Here is a 14,545-nt window from a genome sequence, read left to right on the forward strand (position 1 = left end):
TTAAGTGAATGGATCTTTTTGAAATTTGACCATAAGGTTAAATACCACAAAAGGAAGGTTGGGATTGATTTTGGGGGTTATGGTACCAACAGTTAAGGAATTAGGGGCCAAAAAGGGGCCAAAAATGAGCATTTTCTAGTTTCCAGACAATAACTGTGGAACGGTGTATGGATCTCTCTGAAATTATACTACAAGTTTCCATACCACAAAGGGATGGTTAGGATTTGCTTTGGGGGGTTATGGCTCAATCCGTTTAGGAATTAGGGGCAAAAAAGGGGGAAAAACAAGGTTGTCCTGGTTAATGGACAAATACTTTAGTACAAAACATAATTTAAAGCAGTGTAAGGGAGATAAATCAAATACATCATTGAAATTATCTCCCTTACACTGCTTTTAAATTATGTATAAAGTAATGGTTAATGAACAATAAAGATAATCTAAAACAGTGTAAGGGAGGTAATCCAAATACAACATTTTGGTTACTTCCCTTACACTGCTTTTAAATTATGTTTAAAGAAATGCATATTTATAAAGGAAGACCAGTAAAAATATCTGCAAATGTTTTCATCTTTTTTTTTTACAAAAAAATCCATATGAAAGATTTGACACTATATTTTTATTAAGTCTATTATAAAATAGATTAAGTTAGCACTATGGTAAATTTAAATGGGTAATTATGGTTGCCAACTCCATTGGAAATTTGAATTGAGATTATGACCATATCTTGAGGGAAAGAATTTTTTTGGGGGAAAAAGGGGGGGGGGATAAAAAGAAATTGTGGGGGGCCAATTTTTTCTCATTTCAGATTTCAGAAATTAAAAAGAATTATTCTTCAAATATTAATTTTTTTTCAAATTTCAAATATTGAAAAATTTCAAGAAGTAATCTTTAATTGCACAGTATGGCGCATTAGATTTGTAAAATCTTTGATCACATTTATTTATTTGTTATGCCGAATCTAACCGTGTATTTAGATTTTTAATTTTGGGTCCAGTTTTCAAATTGGTCTACATTAATGTCCAAAGGGTCCAAAATTAAACTTTGTTTGATTTTAGCAAAAATTGAATATATGAGGTTCTTTGATATGCTGAATCTAAACATGTATTTAGATTTTTGATTTTTGGCCCAGTTTTCAAGTTGGTCCAAATTGGGGTCCAAAATTAAACTTTGTTTGATTTCAACAAAAATTGAATATATGGGGTTCTTTGATATGCTGAATCTAACCATGTATTTAGATTTTTTATTTGTGGACCCCGTTATCTAATTGGTTCATATTGAGGTCAAAAGGGTCCAAAATTAAACTTTGTTTGATTTCATCTAAAATTGAATTATTGGGGTTCTTTGATATTCCAAATCTAACCGTGTATTTAGGTTTTTAATTTTGGGTCCTGTTTTTTAAATTGGTCTACATTGAGGTCCAAAGGGTCCAAATTAAACTTAGTTTGATTTTAACAAAAATTGAATTCTTGGGGTTCTTTGATTTGCTGAATCTAAACATGTGTTTAGATTTTTGATTATGGGCCCAGTTTTCAAGTTGGTCCAAGATAGGGTCCAGTATTTAAACTTTGTTTGATTTCAACAAAAATTGAATATATGGGGTTCTTTGATATGCTGAATCTAACCATGTATTTAGATTTTTGATTATGGGCCCAGTTTTCAAGTTGGTCCAAATTGGGGTCCAAAATTAAACTTTGTTTGATTTCAACAAAAATTGAATATATGAGGTTCTTTGATATGCTGAATCTAACCATGTATTTAGATTTTTTATTTGTAGGCCCCGCTATCAAATTGGTTCATATTGAGGTCAAAAGGGTCCAAAATTAAACTTTGTTTGATTTCATCGAAAATTGAATTATTGGGGTTCTTTGATATGCCAAATCTAACTGTGTTTTTAGATTTTTAATTTGGGTCCCGTTTTTTAAATTGGTCTTCATTGAGGTCCAAAGGGTCCAAAATTAAACTTAGTTTGATTTTAACAAAAATTGAATTCTTGGGGTTCTTTGATATGCTGAATCTAAACATGTGTTTAGATTTTTGATTATGGGCCCAGTTTTCAAGTTGGTCCAAGTTGGGGTCCAAAATTATACTTTTTTTGATTTCAACAAAAATTGAATATATGGGGTTCTTTGATATGCTGAATCTAACCATGAATTTAGATTTTTTATTTGTGGGCCCCGCTATCAAATTGGTTCATATTGAGGTCAAAAGGGTCCAAAATTAAACTTTGTTTGATTTCATCAATAATTGAATTATTGGGGTTCTTTGATATTCCAAATCTAACCGTGTATTTAGATTTTTAATTTTAAGTCCCGTTTTTTAAATTGGTCTACATTAAGGTCCAAAGGGTCCAAAATTAAACTTAGTTTGATTTTAGCAAAAATTGAATTCTTGGGGTTCTTTGATATGCTGAATCTAAACATGTGTTTAGATTTTTGATTATGGGCCCAGTTTTCAAGTTTGTCCAAGTTGGGGTCCAAAATTAAACTTTGTTTGATTTTAACAAAAATTGAATATATGGGGTTCTTTGATATGCTGAATCTAACCATGTATTTTGATTTTGGACATTGGACCATAATAGGTAAATTAAAAAAATTCAAGTTCTTAAACCACATTCTTTCTGTGTCAGAAACCTATGCTGTGTCAAATATTTAATTACAATCCAAATTCAGAGCTGTATCAAGCTTGAATGTTGTGTCCATACTTGCCCCAACTGTTCAGGGTTCGACCTCTGCGGTCGTATCAAGCTGCGCCCCAGCGAAGCATTTTATTCAATCTTTAGTGATTAAATACAAAAGTTAACACCAAACACAAATAAGACAATGTTTAACTATCACAGGGGTCAAAGGTCAAATTCAAGGTCAGAGTGACCCAACTTTGACATGTGACACACCCTATCCCATGATGAATCGGCATACAAAGTCTGGTCTAAGTTCTATGGTACAAAGGAAGGGCAAACTAAGTTTGTTTTACGGTACAAAAGATGAGGGCTGGACACAAATTGGATAAGGTTTTACTATCATTGGGGTCAAAGGTCTAAGTTGAGGTCAGAGTGACTTGACTTTGGCATATGACACATCCTTAGTCCATGACGCAACTGCATACCAAGTTTGGTTATCTGAAGTTTTGCAGTACAAAAGATAAGAGCCAGACACAAATTGGACAGGGTTTTACTATCACATGGGTCAAAGTCAAGGTCTTAGTGACCTGACTTTAGTATGCAACTCATCTCCAGCCCATAATGCAACTGCATACTAAGTTTGGTTATCTAAAATTTTACGGTACAAGAGATGCGAGCTGGACACAAATTGGACAAGGTTTTACAATCAGGGGTCAATTGTCAGACAGACCCTACTTAAGTATGCTATACATCCCAAGTCCATGATGCAGCTTCATACCAAGATTGGTTAACATAAGTTGTACGGTACAAAAGTTATGCACTGGACACAAAGCAGGACTAACGGAGAGACATAAATGGTGATTCCTATATACCCCCCAACTTTGTTTGTAGGGGGTTTAAAAACTAGTTTTTATAAGTAGTCGCTGACCCATGAAAATAAAGATTAGATCCTTGAATTGCCTTTATTGGCAACATATCAGAATGGTAGCATTTAAAGGATTTAATTTCAATTAAATTGAGGACAATGGGAATATGACAGATGGAAACTTCATAGCATAAGATATCAATAGACAAAGTATGAAGTATCTAGTTCTCTACCTTATGAAATATAAAGCATTATACAAATATTTTACGGCCCCATCGCCAGATTAGTATACCCATGGCTCATATACTGAAACTTTTGATACAGACGAAACAAAAGTTACTTAGTATTTTTTTGTTAGATTTTGCTGAACCATGACAATGAGTTCAAGGACAATGGACATTTGCCAGATGTAAGGCATCTGTATACAAGATACAAAGGATCCAAGTCTCATTTACATGTACTACCTTAAGAAAGTTTTATGTCGCTGGATTAGCATCCCTTTGTCTTGCATTCAAGAAAGACACAACCAATACATTGATCACTGAACCATGAAAATGAGGTTGAAGTCAGATGAACTGTGACACAGACATGCTTTCAATCATTCTAAACACCAAATATTTTTTGACATATTGCATATAGCATCTGAGAAATGGACTGAACATTCAAAACTAAACATTGATCACTGAATCATGAAAATGACGTCAAGGTCAGATGAATCCTGCCAGGGGGACATGTACATCTTACAATCATTCCATTTACTAATCATATTTGACCTTTTTTGCTTATAGTATGTGAGAAATAGACATTCACCTTGATCACTGATCCATCAAATACAGTCAAGGTCAGACCTTGCAATGATTCCATACACCATATAAAGTTAACTTATTAGGGAATGACCATTTTTACCAGTTTTATATATATTAATTAATTTTACTGCACTTAATTCTACCTTTCAAGCTTCAACTTTGAACAGTCAAGATGAAATGGGGATGGACTCGGAGAGAAGAAAAAAAAAGTTTTTAAGACCCCACATGTTCATGTTCCTGTCAAAAGTCAGGAACATTTTCAGTTTTTTGTAACTTAGGGAATTGGGATTGCAGGCAGATCTTTTATAATATCTATAGGAGAAGGTATGATAAGAGCTATTATTTAGCCCGTGAAATTGCAATAATAGTAAAATTACTCAAGCCTTTCAAAATTATGTTTATTCTATTGATAAATGAACATGTTTCTATTATCTGGACACTTTAATTCAGAGGTCAATTGTGATGTCACAAACATGTTGAAATGACACAGTTGAGCTAAAATTACCATTTCACACATAATTTTTGGACAAAATAGAGCAACAGCCTTACCCAAAAAGATATTTTACACACATTAACATCTGTGTAATGTACATCTTGTAGCAGATCATCTTTTTTGATAAAGGTGTTGCTCATATCTAAATATTAATGACAAGATCTCAAAATGAGGCTATTTTGCACTAATTTCATGAAGTTTGAAGCCCTAATGCAATTATGCATGACAAAATTCAAAAATATAAATACTAATTTCTGGCAGACTAATTAATGTCTTGTGAACATATGAAGGACGTTATTTGATTTATACTTTTCGATTTTCGAATTCAAGGGTAAAAAAAGTGGCCTTAACATACCTTCTCCTTTATTGAAAACTGATTTAGACTGGCTGATTTTGAGCTTGACTTAGTGTTAAGACACTTATCTAATGTGGAAGACTATGTTAACATCTCCACATGTTTTGGTGTTTCATGACATTGGGCCACTGTCTTGTGTTAAGATTCTTATCTAATGTGGAAGACTATGTTAACATCTCCACATGTTTTAGTGTTTCATGACATTGGGCCACTGTGTTGTGTTAAGACACTTATCTGATGTGGTAGACTATGTTAACATCTCCACATGTTTTGGTGTTTCATGACATTGGGCCACTGTGTTGTGTTAAGACACTTATCTAATGTGGAAGACTATGTTAACATCTCCACATGTTTTGGTGTTTCATGACATTGGGCCACTGTGTTGTGTTAAGACACTTATCTGATATGGTAGACTATGTTAACATCTCCACATGTTTTGGTGTTTCATGACATTGGGCCACTGTGTTGTGTTAAGACACTTATCTGATATGGTAGACTATGTTAACATCTCGACATGTTTTGGTGTTTCATGACATTGGGCCACTGTGTTGTGTTAAGACACTTATCTAATGTGGTAGACTATGTTAACATCTCCACATGTTTTGGTGTTTCATGACATTGGGCCACTGTGTTGTGTTAAGACACTTATCTAATGTGGAAGACTATGTTAACATCTCGACATGTTTTGGTGTTTCATGACATTGGGCCACTGTGTTGTGTTAAGACACTTATCTGATATGGTAGACTATGTTAACATCTCCACATGTTTTGGTGTTTCATGACATTGGGCCACTGTGTTGTGTTAAGACACTTATCTGATATGGTAGACTATGTTAACATCTCGACATGTTTTGGTGTTTCATGACATTGGGCCACTGTGTTGTGTTAAGACACTTATCTAATGTGGTAGACTATGTTAACATCTCCACATGTTTTGGTGTTTCATGACATTGGGCCACTGTGTTGTGTTAAGACACTTATCTGATGTGGTAGACTATGTTAACATCTCCACATGTTTTGGTGTTTCATGACATTGGGCCACTGTGTTGTGTTAAGACACTTATCTGATGTGGTAGACTATGTTAACATCTCCACATGTTTTGGTGTTTCATGACGTTGGGCCGCTGTCTTGTGTTAAGATTCTTATCTAATGTGGAAGACTATGTTAACATCTCGACATGTTTTGGTGTTTCATGACATTGGGCCACTGTCTTGTGTTAAGATTCTTATCTAATGTGGAAGACTATGTTAACATCTCCACATGTTTTGGTGTTTCATGACGTTGGGCCACTGTCTTGTGTTAAGACACTTATCTAATGTGGTAGACTATGTTAACATCTCCACATGTTTTGGTGTTTCATGACATTGGGCCACTGTGTTGTGTTAAGACACTTATCTGATGTGGTAGACTATGTTAACATCTCCACATGTTTTGGTGTTTCATGACATTGGGCCACTTTGTTGTGTTAAGACACTTATCTAATGTGGAAGACTATGTTAACATCTCCACATGTTTTGGTGTTTCATAACATTGGGCCACTGTGTTGTGTTAAGATTCTTATCTAATGTGGAAGACTATGTTAACATCTCCACATGTTTTGGTGTTTCATGACATTGGGCCACTGTCTTGTGTTAAGACACTTATCTAATGTGGAAGACTATGTTAACATCTCCACATGTTTTGGTGTTTCATGACATTGGGCCACTGTGTTGTGTTAAGACACTTATCTAATGTGGAAGACTATGTTAACATCTCCACATGTTTTGGTGTTTCATGACATTGGGCCACTGTCTTGTGTTAAGACACTTATCTAATGTGGAAGACTATGTTAACATCTCCACATGTTTTGGTGTTTCATGACATTGGGCCACTGTGTTGTGTTAAGACACTTATCTGATATGGTAGACTATGTTAACATCTCCACATGTTTTGGTGTTTCATGACATTGGGCCACTGTGTTGTGTTAAGACACTTATCTGATGTGGAAGACTATGTTAACATCTCCACATGTTTTGGTGTTTCATGACGTTGGGCCACTGTCTTGTGTTAAGACACTTATCTAATGTGGTAGACTATGTTAACATCTCCACATGTTTTGGTGTTTCATGACATTGGGCCACTGTGTTGTGTTAAGACACTTATCTGATGTGGTAGACTATGTTAACATCTCCACATGTTTTGGTGTTTCATGACATTGGGCCACTGTGTTGTGTTAAGACACTTATCTAATGTGGAAGACTATGTTAACATCTCCACATGTTTTGGTGTTTCATAACATTGGGCCACTGTGTTGTGTTAAGATTCTTATCTAATGTGGAAGACTATGTTAACATCTCCACATGTTTTGGTGTTTCATGACATTGGGCCACTGTCTTGTGTTAAGACACTTATCTAATGTGGAAGACTATGTTAACATCTCCACATGTTTTGGTGTTTCATGACATTGGGCCACTGTGTTGTGTTAAGACACTTATCTAATGTGGAAGACTATGTTAACATCTCCACATGTTTTGGTGTTTCATGACATTGGGCCACTGTCTTGTGTTAAGACACTTATCTAATGTGGAAGACTATGTTAACATCTCCACATGTTTTGGTGTTTCATGACATTGGGCCACTGTGTTGTGTTAAGACACTTATCTGATATGGTAGACTATGTTAACATCTCCACATGTTTTGGTGTTTCATGACATTGGGCCACTGTGTTGTGTTAAGACACTTATCTGATGTGGAAGACTATGTTAACATCTCCACATGTTTTGGTGTTTCATGACATTGGGCCACTGTGTTGTGTTAAGACACTTATCTGATATGGTAGACTATGTTAACATCTCCACATGTTTTGGTGTTTCATGACATTTGGCCACTGTGTTGTGTTAAGACACTTATCTAATGTGGTAGACTATGTTAACATCTCCACATGTTTTGGTGTTTCATGACATTGGGCCACTGTGTTGTGTTAAGATTCTTATCTAATGTGGAAGACTATGTTAACATCTCCACATGTTTTGGTGTTTCATGACGTTGGGCCACTGTCTTGTGTTAAGACACTTATCTAATGTGGTAGACTATGTTAACATCTCCACATGTTTTGGTGTTTCATGACATTGGGCCACTGTGTTGTGTTAAGACACTTATCTGATATGGTAGACTATGTTAACATCTCCACATGTTTTGGTGTTTCATGACATTGGGCCACTGTGTTGTGTTAAGACACTTATCTGATATGGTAGACTATGTTAACATCTCCACATGTTTTGGTGTTTCATGACATTGGGCCACTGTGTTGTGTTAAGATTCTTATCTAATGTGGAAGACTATGTTAACATCTCGACATGTTTTGGTGTTTCGTGACATTGGGCCACTGTGTTGTGTTAAGACACTTATCTAATGTGGAAGACTATGTTAACATCTCCACATGTTTTGGTGTTTCATGACATTGGGCCACTGTGTTGTGTTAAGACACTTATCTAATGTGGAAGACTATGTTAACATCTCCACATGTTTTGGTGTTTCATGACATTGGGCCACTGTGTTGTGTTAAGACACTTATCTAATGTGGAAGACTATGTTAACATCTCGACATGTTTTGGTGTTTCGTGACATTGGGCCACTGTGTTGTGTTAAGACACTTATCTAATGTGGAAGACTATGTTAACATCTCCACATGTTTTCGTGTTTCATGACATTGGGCCACTGTGTTGTGTTAAGACACTTATCTAATGTGGAAGACTATGTTAACATCTCGACATGTTTTGGTGTTTCATGACATTGGGCCACTGTGTTGTGTTAAGATTCTTATCTAATGTGGAAGACTATGTTAACATCTCCACATGTTTTGGTGTTTCATGACATTGGGCCACTGTGTTGTGTTAAGACACTTATCTGATATGGAAGACTATGTTAACATCTCCACATGTTTTGGTGTTTCATGACATTGGGCCACTGTGTTGTGTTAAGACACTTATCTAATGTGGTAGACTATGTTAACATCTCCACATGTTTTGGTGTTTCATGACATTGGGCCACTGTGTTGTGTTAAGACACTTATCTGATGTGGTAGACTATGTTAACATCTCCACATGTTTTGGTGTTTCATGACATTGGGCCACTGTGTTGTGTTAAGACACTTATCTGATGTGGTAGACTATGTTAACATTTCCACATGTTTTAGTGTTTCATGACATTGGGCCACTGTGCTGTGTTAAGACACTTATCTGATGTGGTAGACTATGTTAACATCTCCACATGTTTTGGTGTTTCATGACGTTGGGCCACTGTCTTGTGTTAAGATTCTTATCTAATGTGGAAGACTATGTTAACATCTCGACATGTTTTGGTGTTTCATGACATTGGGCCACTGTGTTGTGTTAAGACACTTATCTGATGTGGAAGACTATGTTAACATCTCGACATGTTTTGGTGTTTCATGACATTGGGCCACTGTGTTGTGTTAAGACACTTATCTGATATGGTAGACTATGTTAACATCTCCACATGTTTTGGTGTTTCATGACATTGGGCCACTGTGTTGTGTTAAGACACTTATCTGATGTGGAAGACTATGTTAACATCTCCACAAGTTTTAGTGTTTCATGACATTGGGCCACTGTGTTGTGTTAAGACACTTATCTGATATGGTAGACTATGTTAACATCGCCACATGTTTTGGTGTTTCATGACATTGGGCCACTGTGTTGTGTTAAGACACTTATCTGATGTGGTAGACTATGTTAACATCTCCACATGTTTTGGTGTTTCATGACGTTGGGCCACTGTCTTGTGTTAAGATTCTTATCTAATGTGGAAGACTATGTTAACATCTCGACATGTTTTGGTGTTTCATGACATTGGGCCACTGTTTTGTGTTAAGACACTTATCTGATGTGGAAGACTATGTTAACATCTCCACATGTTTTAGTGTTTCATGACATTGGGCCACTGTGTTGTGTTAAGACACTTATCTGATATGGTAGACTATGTTAACATCTCCACATGTTTTGGTGTTTCATGACATTGGGCCACTGTGTTGTGTTAAGACACTTATCTGATATGGTAGACTATGTTAACATCTCCACATGTTTTGGTGTTTCATGACATTGGGCCACTGTGTTGTGTTAAGATTCTTATCTAATGTGGTAGACTATGTTAACATCTCCACATGTTTTGGTGTTTCATGACATTGGGCCACTGTGTTGTGTTAAGATTCTTATCTAATGTGGAAGACTATGTTAACATCTCCACATGTTTTAGTGTTTCATGACATTGGGCCACTGTGTTGTGTTAAGACACTTATCTGATGTGGTAGACTATGTTAACATCTCCACATGTTTTGGTGTTTCATGACATTGGGCCACTGTGTTGTGTTAAGACACTTATCTAATGTGGAAGACTATGTTAACATCTCCACATGTTTTGGTGTTTCATGACGTTGGGCCACTGTCTTGTGTTAAGATTCTTATCTAATGTGGAAGACTATGTTAACATCTCCACATGTTTTAGTGTTTCATGACATTGGGCCACTGTCTTGTGTTAAGATTCTTATCTAATGTGGAAGACTATGTTAACATCTCCACATGTTTTAGTGTTTCATGACATTGGGCCACTGTCTTGTGTTAAGATTCTTATCTAATGTGGAAGACTATGTTAACATCTCCACATGTTTTGGTGTTTCATGACATTGGGCCACTGTGTTGTGTTAAGACACTTATCTGATGTGGTAGACTATGTTAACATCTCCACATGTTTTGGTGTTTCATGACATTGGGCCACTGTGTTGTGTTAAGATTCTTATCTAATGTGGAAGACTATGTTAACATCTCCACATGTTTTAGTGTTTCATGACATTGGGCCACTGTGTTGTGTTAAGACACTTATCTGATGTGGTAGACTATGTTAACATCTCCACATGTTTTGGTGTTTCATGACATTGGGCCACTGTGTTGTGTTAAGACACTTATCTAATGTGGAAGACTATGTTAACATCTCCACATGTTTTGGTGTTTCATGACGTTGGGCCACTGTCTTGTGTTAAGATTCTTATCTAATGTGGAAGACTATGTTAACATCTCCACATGTTTTAGTGTTTCATGACATTGGGCCGCTGTCTTGTGTTAAGATTCTTATCTAATGTGGAAGACTATGTTAACATCTCCACATGTTTTGGTGTTTCATGACATTGGGCCACTGTGTTGTGTTAAGACACTTATCTGATGTGGTAGACTATGTTAACATCTCCACATGTTTTGGTGTTTCATGACATTGGGCCACTGTGTTGTGTTAAGACACTTATCTGATGTGGAAGACTATGTTAACATCTCGACATGTTTTGGTGTTTCATGACATTGGGCCACTGTGTTGTGTTAAGACACTTATCTAATGTGGAAGACTATGTTAACATCTCGACATGTTTTGGTGTTTCATGACATTGGGCCACTGTGTTGTGTTAAGACACTTATCTAATGTGGAAGACTATGTTAACATCTCCACATGTTTTGGTGTTTCATGACATTGGGCCACTGTCTTGTGTTAAGATTCTTATCTAATGTGGATGACTATGTTAACATCTCCACATGTTTTGGTGTTTCATGACATTGGGCCACTGTCTTGTGTTAAGATTCTTATCTAATGTGGAAGACTATGTTAACATCTCCACATGTTTTAGTGTTTCATGACATTGGGCCACTGTCTTGTGTTAAGATTCTTATCTGATGTGGTAGACTATGTTAACATCTCCACATGTTTTGGTGTTTCATGACATTGGGCCACTGTGTTGTGTTAAGACACTTATCTAATGTGGAAGACTATGTTAACATCTCGACATGTTTTGTTGTTTCATGACATTGGGTCACTGTGTTGTGTTAAGACACTTATCTAATGTGGTAGACTATGTTAACATCTCCACATGTTTTGGTGTTTCATGACATTGGGCCACTGTGTTGTGTTAAGACACTTATCTGATGTGGTAGACTATGTTAACATCTCCACATGTTTTGGTGTTTCATGACATTGGGCCACTGTGTTGTGTTAAGACACTTATCTGATATGGTAGACTATGTTAACATCTCCACATGTTTTGGTGTTTCATGACATTGGGCCACTGTGTTGTGTTAAGACACTTATCTGATGTGGTAGACTATGTTAACATCTCCACATGTTTTGGTGTTTCATGACATTGGGCCACTGTGTTGTGTTAAGACACTTATCTGATGTGGTAGACTATGTTAACATCTCCACATGTTTTGGTGTTTCATGACATTGGGCCACTGTGTTGTGTTAAGACACTTATCTAATGTGGTAGACTATGTTAACATCTCCACATGTTTTGGTGTTTCATGACATTGGGCCACTGTGTTGTGTTAAGACACTTATCTGATGTGGTAGACTATGTTAACATCTCCACATGTTTTGGTGTTTCATGACATTGGGCCACTGTGTTGTGTTAAGACACTTATCTGATGTGGTAGACTATGTTAACATCTCCACATGTTTTGGTGTTTCATGACGTTGGGCCACTGTCTTGTGTTAAGATTCTTATCTAATGTGGAAGACTATGTTAACATCTCGACATGTTTTGGTGTTTCATGACATTGGGCCACTGTCTTGTGTTAAGATTCTTATCTAATGTGGAAGACTATGTTAACATCTCCACATGTTTTGGTGTTTCATGACGTTGGGCCACTGTCTTGTGTTAAGACACTTATCTAATGTGGTAGACTATGTTAACATCTCCACATGTTTTGGTGTTTCATGACATTGGGCCACTGTGTTGTGTTAAGACACTAATCTGATGTGGTAGACTATGTTAACATCTCCACATGTTTTGGTGTTTCATGACATTGGGCCACTGTGTTGTGTTAAGACACTTATCTAATGTGGAAGACTATGTTAACATCTCCACATGTTTTGGTGTTTCATAACATTGGGCCACTGTGTTGTGTTAAGATTCTTATCTAATGTGGAAGACTATGTTAACATCTCCACATGTTTTGGTGTTTCATGACATTGGGCCACTGTGTTGTGTTAAGACACTTATCTGATATGGTAGACTATGTTAACATCTCCACATGTTTTGGTGTTTCATGACATTGGGCCACTGTGTTGTGTTAAGACACTAATCTGATGTGGAAGACTATGTTAACATCTCCACATGTTTTGGTGTTTCATGACATTGGGCCACTGTGTTGTGTTAAGACACTTATCTGATGTGGTAGACTATGTTAACATCTCGACATGTTTTGGTGTTTCATGACATTTGGCCACTGTGTTGTGTTAAGACACTTATCTAATGTGGTAGACTATGTTAACATCTCCACATGTTTTGGTGTTTCATGACATTGGGCCACTGTGTTGTGTTAAGATTCTTATCTAATGTGGAAGACTATGTTAACATCTCCACATGTTTTGGTGTTTCATGACGTTGGGCCACTGTCTTGTGTTAAGACACTTATCTAATGTGGTAGACTATGTTAACATCTCCACATGTTTTGGTGTTTCATGACATTGGGCCACTGTGTTGTGTTAAGACACTTATCTGATATGGTAGACTATGTTAACATCTCCACATGTTTTGGTGTTTCATGACATTGGGCCACTGTGTTGTGTTAAGACACTTATCTGATATGGTAGACTATGTTAACATCTCCACATGTTTTGGTGTTTCATGACATTGGGCCACTGTGTTGTGTTAAGATTCTTATCTAATGTGGAAGACTATGTTAACATCTCGACATGTTTTGGTGTTTCGTGACATTGGGCCACTGTGTTGTGTTAAGACACTTATCTAATGTGGAAGACTATGTTAACATCTCCACATGTTTTGGTGTTTCATGACATTGGGCCACTGTGTTGTGTTAAGACACTTATCTAATGTGGAAGACTATGTTAACATCTCCACATGTTTTGGTGTTTCGTGACATTGGGCCACTGTGTTGTGTTAAGACACTTATCTAATGTGGAAGACTATGTTAACATCTCCACATGTTTTGGTGTTTCATGACATTGGGCCACTGTGTTGTGTTAAGACACTTATGTAATGTGGAAGACTATGTTAACATCTCGACATGTTTTGGTGTTTCATGACATTGGGCCACTGTGTTGTGTTAAGACACTTATGTAATGTGGAAGACTATGTTAACATCTCGACATGTTTTGGTGTTTCATGACATTGGGCCACTGTGTTGTGTTAAGATTCTTATCTAATGTGGAAGACTATGTTAACATCTCCACATGTTTTGGTGTTTCATGACATTGGGCCACTGTGTTGTGTTAAGACACTTATCTGATATGGTAGACTATGTTAACATCTCCACATGTTTTGGTGTTTCATGACATTGGGCCACTGTGTTGTGTTAAGACACTTATCTGATATGGTAGACTATGTTAACATCTCCACATGTTTTGGTGTTT

This window comes from Mytilus californianus, unplaced genomic scaffold (genome assembly GCF_021869535.1).
Source record: "Mytilus californianus isolate M0D057914Y unplaced genomic scaffold, xbMytCali1.0.p SCAF_19, whole genome shotgun sequence".
In the NCBI taxonomy this organism is placed as follows: Eukaryota; Metazoa; Mollusca; class Bivalvia; order Mytilida; family Mytilidae; genus Mytilus; species Mytilus californianus.